Source organism: Ranitomeya variabilis, chromosome 1 (genome assembly GCF_051348905.1).
Source record: "Ranitomeya variabilis isolate aRanVar5 chromosome 1, aRanVar5.hap1, whole genome shotgun sequence".
NCBI classification, from domain to species: domain Eukaryota; kingdom Metazoa; phylum Chordata; class Amphibia; order Anura; family Dendrobatidae; genus Ranitomeya; species Ranitomeya variabilis.
Window position 1 is genome coordinate 176,027,891 of NC_135232.1, and position 12,892 is coordinate 176,040,782.

Sequence of the window (12,892 nt, forward strand, 5' to 3'; positions counted from 1 at the left end):
GCCCTTTCAGCTTGTGTGCCAGTCTTGACTCCTGGGTGTGCCACCTCTCTCCCTTTCATTCAGTGGGCCATAGAAAGCCTATTTATTTTTTCCGTGATTTGTGTTCTAAATTCTACCTCAACACAAAAACACTACATCAATCAGTGGGAGAAAAATATTGGCCTCAGTCAGGGCTTGTGTGCCACTGCTGTGTGTGCTATCTCTCATTCAGTGGGCTATAGCAAGCCTATTTTTTTTTTTTTTTTTTTTTTTTTAATATTATTTGGTTTCTAAAGTCTCCCTGAAAAAAAAAAAAAACCTAAAAAAACAGTGGGAGAGTAATATTGCCCTTTCAGCTTGTGTGCCAGTCTTGACTCCTGGGTGTGCCACCTCTCTCCCTCTCATTCAGTGGGCCATAGAAAGCCTATTTATTTTTTTTTTTAAATATTATTGGGTTTCTAAAGTCTCCCTGAAAAAACAAAAAATACATAAAAAAACAGTGGGAGAGTAATATTGCCCTTTCAGCTTGTGTGCCAGTCTTGACTCCTGGGTGTGCCACCTCTCTCCCTTTCATTCAGTGGGCCATAGAAAGCCTATTTTTTTTTTTTTTAATATTATTTGGTTTCTAATTCTCCCTGAAAAAAAAAAAAAAACCTAAAAAAACAGTGGGAGAGTAATATTGCCCTTTCAGCTTGTGTGCCAGTCTTGACTCCTGGGTGTGCCACCTCTCTCCCTCTCATTCAGTGGGCCATAGAAAGCCTATTTATTTTTTTTTTTAAATATTATTGGGTTTCTAAAGTCTCCCTGAAAAAACAAAAAATACATAAAAAAACAGTGGGAGAGTAATATTGCCCTTTCAGCTTGTGTGCCAGTCTTGACTCCTGGGTGTGCCACCTCTCTCCCTTTCATTCAGTGGGCCATAGAAAGCCTATTTTTTTTTTTTTTAATATTATTTGGTTTCTAATTCTCCCTGAAAAAAAAAAAAAAACCTAAAAAAACAGTGGGAGAGTAATATTGCCCTTTCAGCTTGTGTGCCAGTCTTGACTCCTGGGTGTGCCACCTCTCTCCCTTTCATTCAGTGGGCCATAGAAAGCCTATTTTTTTTTTTTTTAATATTATTTGGTTTCTAATTCTCCCTGAAAAAAAAAAAAAAACCTAAAAAAACAGTGGGAGAGTAATATTGCCCTTTCAGCTTGTGTGCCAGTCTTGACTCCTGGGTGTGCCACCTCTCTCCCTCTCATTCAGTGGGCCATAGAAAGCCTATTTATTTTTTTTTTTAAATATTATTGGGTTTCTAAAGTCTCCCTGAAAAAACAAAAAATACATAAAAAAACAGTGGGAGAGTAATATTGCCCTTTCAGCTTGTGTGCCAGTCTTGACTCCTGGGTGTGCCACCTCTCTCCCTTTCATTCAGTGGGCCATAGAAAGCCTATTTTTTTTTTTTTTAATATTATTTGGTTTCTAATTCTCCCTGAAAAAAAAAAAAAAACCTAAAAAAACAGTGGGAGAGTAATATTGCCCTTTCAGCTTGTGTGCCAGTCTTGACTCCTGGGTGTGCCACCTCTCTCCCTCTCATTCAGTGGGCCATAGAAAGCCTTTTTTTTTTTTGGTTTTTTTAATATTATTTGGTTTCTAAAGTCTCCCTGAAAAAAACAAAAAAAACATAAAAAAACAGTGGGAGAGTAATATTGCCCTTTCAGCTTGTGTGCCAGTCTTGACTCCTGGGTGTGCCACCTCTCTCCCTTTCATTCAGTGGGCCATAGAAAGCCTATTTTTTTTTTTTTTAATATTATTTGGTTTCTAATTCTCCCTGAAAAAAAAAAAAAAACCTAAAAAAACAGTGGGAGAGTAATATTGCCCTTTCAGCTTGTGTGCCAGTCTTGACTCCTGGGTGTGCCACCTCTCTCCCTCTCATTCAGTGGGCCATAGAAAGCCTTTTTTTTTTTTGGTTTTTTTAATATTATTTGGTTTCTAAAGTCTCCCTGAAAAAAACAAAAAAAACATAAAAAACAGTGGGAGAGTAATATTGCCCTTTCAGCTTGTGCGCCAGTCTTGACTCCTGGTTGTGCCACCTCTCTCTCTCTAATTGTGGGCCATAGAAAGCCTTTTTTTTTTTTTTTTTTAATATTATTTGGTTTCTAAAGTCTCCCTGAGAAAAAAAAATAAATAAATTAGGTGGGAGATTAATATTGACATTAGTGCTTGAGTGACAGTCCTGCGTGTGTGTCATCTCTGTGATTTTGTGCCACAGAAAACAGAGTGTGTAACATTGTGCCTGATTTTCCTTGTGGTCTCACCAACCTGTTAAGGGATATTGAAATCATACTGAAGTTATAGCTCACCGTGTAAGTTGTTTGATAGCAACAAATAAAGTTACTTTGGTTAAGATTTTAAAACAATGAGGAAGTCTGGTGCAAGAGGTCGTCGTGGGCGTTCATTGTCAGCTGGTAATGATGGTAGTGGTAGTGGAGCATCAGGTGGTCGTGGGGATAAAAATATTCCACCTAAGTCTGGAGCTGTGGAGCCAGTTTCGTCGTCAGGCTACACAAGGCCTCGAACGCTCTCTTTTCTGGGAGTAGGAAAACCGCTTTTAAAGGCGGAGCAGCAACAGCAAGTTTTGGCTTACATTGCAGACTCAGCCTCTAGCTCTTTTGCCTCCTCTTCCGAAACTGGTAAATGTAAAAGCAGCGCGTCGCTTGTGGATGTTCACGGTCAGGGACAAGTCGCTTCCTTGTCCTCCTCAGCAAAAACTACAACAAGAGAGAAGGATGCAGCAGGCGACACAACGGGTCACTCCATGGAGCTCTTTACACATACCGTCCCTGGCTTAGAAAGTGAAACATTTAACAGGCCATGCCCATTACAAGTATATTCTGACATGGAGTGCACTGATGCACAGCCACAGCCAGAGTACTATGCTGCTCCTTTGACTCAGACCACCACATTGCCCTCTCAGGGTACAGATCCACAATCAGACCCTGATGAGACTATGTTGCCCCGCCACGAACGCTATACCACCGACCGACACAGTGACACAGACGAAGTTGCACACGAGCTCGAAGAGGAGGTAATAGATGACCCAGTTATTGACCCCGATTGGCAGCCATTGGGGGAACAGGGTGCAGGCGGCAGTAGTTCAGAAGCGGAGGTGGAGGAGGGGCCGCAGCAGGCATCAACATCGCAACAGGTTCCATCTGCCGGGCCCGTATCTGGACCAAAACGCGTGTCAAAGCCAAAACCTGTTGGAGCACAGCGTTGCCATCCGGTTAAAGCTCAGTCTGCAATCCCTGAAAAGGGATCAGAGTCTAGGAAGAGTGCAGTCTGGCATTTTTTTAAACAACATCCAACTGATCAGCGCAAAGTCATCTGTCAAAAATGTTCAACTAGCTTAAGCAGAGGTCAGAATCTGAAAAGTCTAAATACTAGTTGCATGCATAGACACTTAACCACCATGCATTCTCAAGCCTGGACTAACTACCAAACGTCCCTCAAGGTTGTAGCACCCTCGGCCAATGAAGCTAGTCAGCAACGCAACATCCCTTCCGTCACTGTAAGGCCACCATTTTCCGCACCACCGGCAGTATCTGTGCAGGTTTCTTTGCCAGCCAAAAGCAGTCAGGGTCAGGGAATCACCAGTTTTGTAGGAGGAAATATTGCATGTAGGGCACCGGCGGAAACAATACCGTCTCCAACCGTCTCTCAGTCTGCCATGTCCACCGGCACACCCGAAAGTTCCACGATCTACAGCTCTCCAGTCCAGCTCACCCTACATGAGACTCTGGTTAGAAAAAGGAAGTACTTATCCTCGCATCCGCGTACACAGGGTTTTAACGCCCACATAGCTAGACTAATCTCGTTAGAGATGATGCCCTACCGGTTAGTTGAAAGCGAAGCTTTCAAAGCCCTGATGGAGTACGCTGAACCACGATACGAGCTACCCAGTCGACACTTTTTTTCCAGAAAAGCCATCCCAGCCCTGCACCAGCATGTTAAACAGCGCATCGTCCATGCACTCAGGCAATCTGTGAGTACAAAGGTGCACCTGACTACAGATGCATGGACCAGTAGGCATGGCCAGGGACGTTATGTGTCCATCACGGCACACTGGGTGAATGTGGTGGATGCAGGGTCCACAGGCGACATCAATTTAGGGACAGTTGTGCCTAGCCCACGGTCTAGGAAACAGTTGGCTGTAGGCGTTCGCACCCCCTCCTCCTCCTCCTCGTCCTCCTGCAGAAGCTACAGCTCTTCCACAGAACGCAGTCGGCCAACCACTCCATCGGCAGATGACACTGTTGCACACCAGTTGTCCCATTATGGGCCAGCTACTGCCAAGCGTCAGCAGGCTGTATTGGCTATGAAGTGTTTGGGCGACAACAGACACACCGCGGAAGTTCTGTCCGAGTTCTTGCAACAAGAAACGCAGTCGTGGCTGGGCACAGTAGATCTTGAGGCAGGCAAGGTAGTGAGTGATAACGGAAGGAATTTCATGGCTGCCATCTCCCTTTCCCAACTGAAACACATTCCTTGCCTGGCTCACACCTTAAACCTGGTGGTGCAGTGCTTATTGAAAACTTATCCTGGGTTCTCCGACCTGCTCCTCAAAGTGCGTGCACTTTGCTCACATATCCGACGTTCGCCTGTACACGCCAGCCGTATGCAAACCTATCAGCGGTCTTTGAACCTTCCCCAGCATCGCCTAATCATAGACGTTGCAACAAGGTGGAACTCAACACTGCACATGCTTCAGAGACTGTGCGAACAGAGGCGTGCTGTTATTTATTTGTGGGAGGATACACGGGCAGGCAGTAGGATGGCAGACATGGAGTTGTCAGGTGTGCAGTGGTCGAAGATACAAGACATGTGTCAAGTCCTTCAGTGTTTTGAGGAATGCACACGGCTGGTTAGTGCAGACAACGCCGTAATAAGCATGAGCATCCCCCTAATGCGTCTGCTGATGCAAAGTTTGACGCACATAAAGGAGCAGGCGTCTGCACCAGAGGAAGAGGGAAGCCTTGATGACAGTCAGCCATTGTCTGGTCAGGGCAGTGTACAGGACGAGGTAGCGGGCGAAGAGGAGGTGGAGGACGAGGAGGATGATGGGGATGAGTATATTTTTAATGCGGAAACTTTCACGGGGGCACAGGAAATTGGTTGCGTGTCACGGCCGGGTTCTGGTTTTTTGAGGGACACAAGTGACGTAGATTTGCCTGCAACTGCCCCTCAACCAATCACAACCGGAGATTTGACAACTGGAACTTTGGCCCACATGGCGGATTATGCCTTACGTATCCTAAAAAGGGACACACGCATTACGAAAATGATGAACGATGACGATTACTGGTTGGCCTGCCTCCTTGATCCACGCTATAAAGGCAAATTGCAAAATATTATGCCACATGAGAACTTGGAACTAATATTAGCAACCAAACAATCAACTCTTGTTGACCGTTTGCTTCAGGCATTCCCAGCACACAGCGCACGTGATCGTTCTCACACGAGCTCCAGGGGGCAGCAGACTAGGAGTGTTAGGGGTGCACACATCAGAAGTGGCGTTGGACAGAGGGGTTTTCTGACCAGGTTGTGGAGTGATTTTGCTATGACCGCAGACAGGACAGGTACTGCTGCATCAATTGAAAGTGACAGGAGACAACATTTGTCCAGTATGGTTACTAACTATTTTTCATCCCTTATCGATGTTCTCCCTCAACCGTCATTCCCATTTGATTACTGGGCCTCCAAATTAGACACCTGGCCAGAATTGGCAGAATATGCATTGCAGGAGCTTGCTTGCCCGGCAGCAAGTGTCCTATCAGAAAGAGTATTCAGTGCTGCAGGGTCAATATTAACCGAAAAAAGGACTCGTCTGGCTACCCAAAATGTTGACGATCTAACATTCATTAAAATGAACCACAACTGGATTTCAAAATCTTTTGCCCCACCTTGCCCGGCCGACACCTAGCTTTCCTATGAAAAGCTCTTGCCTGTGAATTACTTTTCTAATGTCTAATTTGCTGCTGCAGATTGTACAGCATACGACATGTTTACACCTCCCTAAATGGCCAAACTCCCCACACGGGGCCGTGGTATCGCGACTTGGCGCAAGCACCCGTGAGACTGCTGTTTGTCTGAAGAGGTGGGTGTGCTCGCTTTTGGTTGACGGCATTGCTACTGGGTCCCTCATAGTACAATGTAGTGTCTCTGGCGGTGGTGGTGCGCACCCAACGTCAGACACACCGTTGTAACATGAGTGGCCCTGGGGCGGTCCCGCCGGCCTCAAGAGAGTTCCCCCCTACCCCAGCTCAAACTGGGCTCTACTACGTGCAAAATTATGTCGCACAGCTCCACCAATCTTTAGTCTATTCGCTGACATCATTCAATGTCTGGCACTGACAATACAAATTTGTAGACATCTATGATGCAACTTAAAGTAGTCTGTGTCTGTGTCCTATATTGGCACCATTAAATAGTTACTGCCAAATTACTATGTCAGAAACACAGCAGATGAGCCCACCCCTGTACCTAAGTATGCCATCTTTTTTTTTGTTTTGGTTGTTTTGCGAGACATTAACATCTATTTATATTTTGGGAGTACTGGGACAGACACTCCTTGCACTACTCCTCCACTCAGCACCAAGCTGCCTGCCCGTGTATCCATGTAACCGCTGTAAAACTGCCATGAGCCTATTGTTTGTTATTTTAGGCCTTTGATAGCCTGTCTGCGGTCCCTACTCCTCCACTGACCACCAAGCTGCCTGCCCGTGTATCCATGTAACCGCTGTAAAACTGCCATGAGCCTATTGTTTGTTATTTTAGGCCTTTGAAGCCTTTCTGCGCTCCCTCCTTCCACTAGTCCTCCACTGACCAGACCACTGCTGCCCGTGTACCCCTGGAACCAATTTTAAAGTGCCTACAGCCAGCCCATTTTATTGTGTTAGGCCTTCGAAGCCTGTCTGCGGTCCATACTTCCACTAGGCCTCCACTGACCAGACCACTGCTGCCCGTGTACCCCTGGAACCAATTTTAAAGTGCCTACAGCCAGCCCATTTTATTGTGTTAGGCCTTCGAAGCCTGTCTGCGGTCCATACTTTAAATACTCCTCCACTCACCACCAAGCTGCCTGCCCGTGTATCCATGTAACCGCTGTAAAACTGCCATGAGCCTATTGTTTGTTATGTTAGGCCTTTGATAGCCTGTCTGCGGTCCCTACTTTAAATACTCCTCCACTCACCACCACCAAGCTGCCTGCCCGTGTATCCATGTAACCGCTGTAAAACTGCCATGAGCCTATTGTTTGTTATGTTAGGCCTTTGATAGCCTGTCTGCGGTCCTTACTTTAAATACTCCTCCACTCACCACCTAGCTGCCTGTGTATCCATGTAACCGATGTAAAACTGCCATGACTGCCTACTGTTTGTTATTTTAGGCCTTTGATAGCCTGTCTGCGGCCCCTACTTGCAATACTCCTCCACTGACCACAATGCTGCCTGGAGTGCCTGCCTGTGTATCCATGTAACCGATGTAAAACTGCCATGACTGCCTACTGTTTGTTATTTTAGGCCTTTGATAGCCTGTCTGCGGCCCCTACTTGCAATACTCCTCCACTGAGCACAATGCTGCCTGGAGTGCCTGCCTGTGTATCCATGTAACCGATGTAAAACTGCCATGACTGCCTACTGTTTGTTATTTTAGGCCTTTGATAGCCTGTCTGCAGCCCCTACTTGCAATACTCCTCCACTGACCACACCAATGCTGCCCGTGTACCCCTGGAACCTATTTAAAAGTTCATAGAGCCTAGTTATATATTTTATTTACTATTAATAAGGCCATGATGGACTACGCTGTACCACGCTACAAGCTAACCAGTCGACACTTCTTTTGCGAGAAAAGCCATCCCAACCCTCCACCAGCATGTAGAAGACCGCATTGTCCATGCACTCTGGCAATCTGTGAGTACAAAGGTGCACCTGACAACAGACGCATGGACCTGTAGGCATGGCCACGGAAGATTACGTGTCCATTACGGCGCAATGGGTTAATGTGGTGGATGCATGGTCCACAGGGGACAGCCTACTAAGTCTGTCTGCAGTCCCTAATTCAAATTGTCCTCCACTGTCTAAATCGGAACTTCCACCTTCTGGCTTTCGGCCTATAGTATCAGAAATTAAACTGCATTTGGCCTTCAACTTTGGTTAGGGCCTACTAACGGCTTCTGCCCCTCCCTGGTGTTGTCCTCAACTAAATAAAGCTGAGCTTCAACCTTCCGGCTCTCATTATGTGGTTTTAAAAAAAAAAATGGTGGTTAGGGCCTACTAACGGCTTCTGCCCCTCCCTGGTGTTGTCCTCAACTAAATAAAGCTGAGCTTCAACCTTCCGGCTCTCATTAAGTGGTTTTTAAAAAAAAATGGTGGTTAGGGCCTACTAACGGCTTCTGCCCCTCCCTGGTGTTGTCCTCAACTAAATAAAGCTGAGCTTCAACCTTCCGGCTCTCATTAAGTGGTTTTAAAAAAAAAAAAAATGGTGGTTAGGGCCTACTAACGGCTTCTGCCCCTCCCTGGTGTTGTCCTCAACTAAATAAAGCTGAGCTTCAACCTTCCGGCTCTCATTAAGTGGTTTTAAAAAAAAAAAAAATGGTGGTTAGGGCCTACTAACGGCTTCTGCCCCTCCCTGGTGTTGTCCTCAACTAAATAAAGCTGAGCTTCAACCTTCCGGCTCTCATTATGTGGTTTAAAAAAAAAAAATGGTGGTTAGGGCCTACTAACGGCTTCTGCCCCTCCCTGGTGTTGTCCTCAACTAAATAAAGCTGAGCTTCAACCTTCCGGCTCTCATTAAGTGGTTTTAAAAAAAAAATGGTGGTTAGGGCCTACTAACGGCTTCTGCCCCTCCCTGGTGTTGTCCTCAACTAAATAAAGCTGAGCTTCAACCTTCCGGCTCTCATTAAGTGGTTTTAAAAAAAAAAAAAATGGTGGTTAGGGCCTACTAACGGCTTCTGCCCCTCCCTGGTGTTGTCCTCAACTAAATAAAGCTGAGCTTCAACCTTCCGGCTCTCATTAAGTGGTTTTAAAAAAAAAATGGTGGTTAGGGCCTACTAACGGCTTCTGCCCCTCCCTGGTGTTGTCCTCAACTAAATAAAGCTGAGCTTCAACCTTCCGGCTCTCATTATGTGGTTTAAAAAAAAAAAATGGTGGTTAGGGCCTACTAACGGCTTCTGCCCCTCCCTGGTGTTGTCCTCAACTAAATAAAGCTGAGCTTCAACCTTCCGGCTCTCATTAAGTGGTTTTAAAAAAAAAATGGTGGTTAGGGCCTACTAACGGCTTCTGCCCCTCCCTGGTGTTGTCCTCAACTAAATAAAGCTGAGCTTCAACCTTCCGGCTCTCATTAAGTGGTTTTAAAAAAAAAAAAAATGGTGGTTAGGGCCTACTAACGGCTTCTGCCCCTCCCTGGTGTTGCCCTCAACTAAATAAAGCTGAGCTTCAACCTTCTGCTCCAAATTACCATTTTAAAAAATGCAATAGGCTTTTCCGGCCTACTAAAGGTGTCTGCCCCTCCCTGGTGTTGTCCTCAACTGAACAAAGCTGAGCTTCCACATTCTGGCTTTCGCCCTATACTATCAGATATTAAACTGCATTTGGCCTACTAGTGTGGTTAGGCCCTTGAAACAGTGTCTGCTGCTCTTGGGTTTGCTACTCCACTGAACAAAGCAATGCCGCCTGTTTAGTCCTGTTACCAATTTTGAACTGCATGTAGCCTACTTTATTCTTTGGCCCTATATCTGTTTCCTCCTCATCCTGCCCATTGCCCAGCCACTGCTAAATGAGTCTGCTGGTACATTGACCTAGACCACTACATTCCCCTTGTACTCTACACAGCCAGAATCTGTCCCTGCTGAAAGTAAGGTTCCCCTTCCCGCATGTTATACCACCTTACACAGGGACAAAGAGGAAGGTGCAGATGAAAGTGCAGGTTCCTTCATCAGGTGGGGGGGCATACTCGTTGGCGACGTCACTGGCACAGGGCCCCTCAGAGTACGCAAAAGTGTCGCTGCTGGTGGGAGGCGCCCCCGCCATGCAAACACACCGCCGTACTTTGAGGGGCCCTGTGCCAGTGGCAATGCGAACGAGTGGGCCCCCCCTGCTTGCTCAGGATCACAGCACTTGCAACTTTTAAATACTTACCTTTCCCTGCAACACCGCCGTGACGTAGTCCGCATTTCCTGGGCCCACGAAAAACTTGAGCCAGCCCTACTCCCCCCACAACTTTCCCCCAATTCCCTATGCCCAACTATTATTATACAGTTAATTAAGATTGGCAAGCTTCAGAAACAAGAATGGATGTTTTTGGCATTAAAATGGGCACTGTAGGTGTTTTCCTGGCCTCCACTCACTGCCGACTATGCTTCCCCATTGACTTGCATTGGGTTTCGTGTTTCGGTCGATCCCCGATTTTTAGCGATAATCGGCCGACTGCACTCGACTCGACTCTGGACAAAATCGGGTTTCCCAAAACCCTACTCGATCTTAAAAAAATGAAAGTCGCTCAACCCTACTGGATATCCTTCCACAAGCTTCTCACAATAGTTGGTTGAAATATGAGCATATTCAGGGCTTTGTAATGACCACTCCAAAACATTGACTTTATGATCCTTATGCCACTTTGTTACCATTTTGGCAGTATGCTTCGGGTCATTGTCCATTTGGAAGACCCATTTCTGCCCAAGCTTTAACTTCCTAGCTGATGTCTTGAGATGTTGCATCAGTATTTCCACATAATCTTATTTTCTCATGATGCCATCTATTTTGTGAAGTGCACCAGTCCCTCATGCAGTAAAACAACCCCACAACATGATGATGCCACCCCTGTGTTTCACTATTGCGATGGTGTTCTTAGGCTTCCAACCTTCTCCCTTTTTCCTCCAAAGGTAACGATGGTAATTATGCCCAAAAACTTAAATTTTAGTATCATAAGAGCACAGGACATGGACTTGTTTGGATTTGTGTATACTTGTTTGTACAGATGAACGAGGCACAATCAGGTATCTTGAAATTGTACCCAAGGATGAGCCAGACTTGTGCAAGTCAACAATTCTCCTCCTGATATCTTTGCTGATTTCCTGAAACTTTCCCATGATGCCACACAAAGAAGCAGTGTGTTTCAATTGTGCTTTAAAATACATCCACAGGTGTGTCTCTAATTAACTCAGATGTTGCCAAAATGCCTATCGGAAGCTTCCAAACACATGACATCATATGGGAAGTCAAGAATTGTTTAAAAGCATAGTAATCTTAGTGTATGTAAACTTTTGACTTTGCAGTAAGTAATAAACATGCCTTAAAGCATACTCTCTCTGTTAGGCTAGCGGAACGCACCAAATAATTACAAAGATGCTATAAGGTGCGTTCGCAGCCCGGGGTCCACTGTTTAGAGATGGAACCTGCTGCTGAGTAATGACGGACTATATGGCAGTACAGTATGGATTCTCACACGGGTTAACTTCATCCAGTATGAAAAAAGTGAACCCTGTTGCGTCACATGGCTGCGGTACCGCACAAAAAGCGCAAAGAGTCACAGAACTCTATCCCAAAACTCAGGATTAGAGTTTATCTAGACCACTTGCACTCGAAACCGCAACTGGGGTGTCAGAGTGACTGAAATAATAATTTAGATGCACACTTGAGTGCGTGCGGTGCTGTTCTGGCGGACGCCACTAACCACCCAGTCTTGGGTCAGGAAAGCGCTGTGATAGCGTACGGCGCCGCACAGGCGGTAACAGCAATAAGACACTGTTTTGTGTGTTCAAGTGTGGATAACTAAGTCAGGCCCTAGATAGCAATCATCCACCTTACACGAGCAGTCAAACACAAGGGAGGGGATGATTAAAGAGCGACTTTCAAACATCAACACACATGTTTACAAGTGTACACTAGCGCATGGCCGAGTGGCCATGCAAACCTTTTATAGCGGCAGTGCTACAAGACCTTCCAGATGGTCCAATAGGAGCCACAACAGGACCTAAGCATGTGACTCCCGACCTCCAATGGGAGGTCATCCCATGGGCATGCTCAGTATGGAAAAAGCAGGACTTAGTCCCAGAAAGACCTGCTCACTGCTGATCAGTGCTGGCTACAAATGCAGAGCCTGGAAGAGCAGTAGTAACCAGTCGCCCAGTATCAGCCTAAGCTAGACGCTGGGACTGATGTCTCTGCTGAGCAGGTTCCACTGTGGCTGGAGAAGAATGGGAGACTGCAGGGGAGATGGTTCAAGATTGCTCTTGTGCAGAAGTGGGAACTCAATACCTAACACTCTCTCTCTCATTATTCTGGCCTTTGGCAAGTAATTAATAATTATGGCAATCCTAATTGACCTAAAACAGGAAAGGTTTATTCTGATTTATATTGAGAAAAACATTCATATGGGTCTTTTTATATAGTGTATGTAAACTTTTCAACTGTGTGTGTGTGTATATATATATATACTGTATATATATTCAGTACTGATTAAAAGTTTTATGTTATATTGCCTTGCGCAGGCGTGTACTCCAGAGGACAGAGAATGAACTTCAATCCAATATTGTGGCCAGCATGCAGCCAGCGGGTAAGGAAAGGGTGAATCAAACACTCGAAAACCCCGCCCATATGACCCAAAACTGGTCCCGCCAAATTCAGGTCACAGGTTCCCTTTAAAAACAGTGAGCAAGTGTTCCTTTAAGAATTGATGCTTTTGTGCTGGTTTGAATGCAAAGGACAGTCACGCCAAATAATGATTTGACTTAGATTTAGGTTATGTGCACACGTTGCGGATTCCATTGAGGATTTTTCAACGCGGATTCTGCAGAATCTGCAGGTAAAACGTCCTGCGTTTTACCTGCCGATTTACTGTGGATTTTGTGCAGTTTTTGTGTGGATTTTGCATTTTT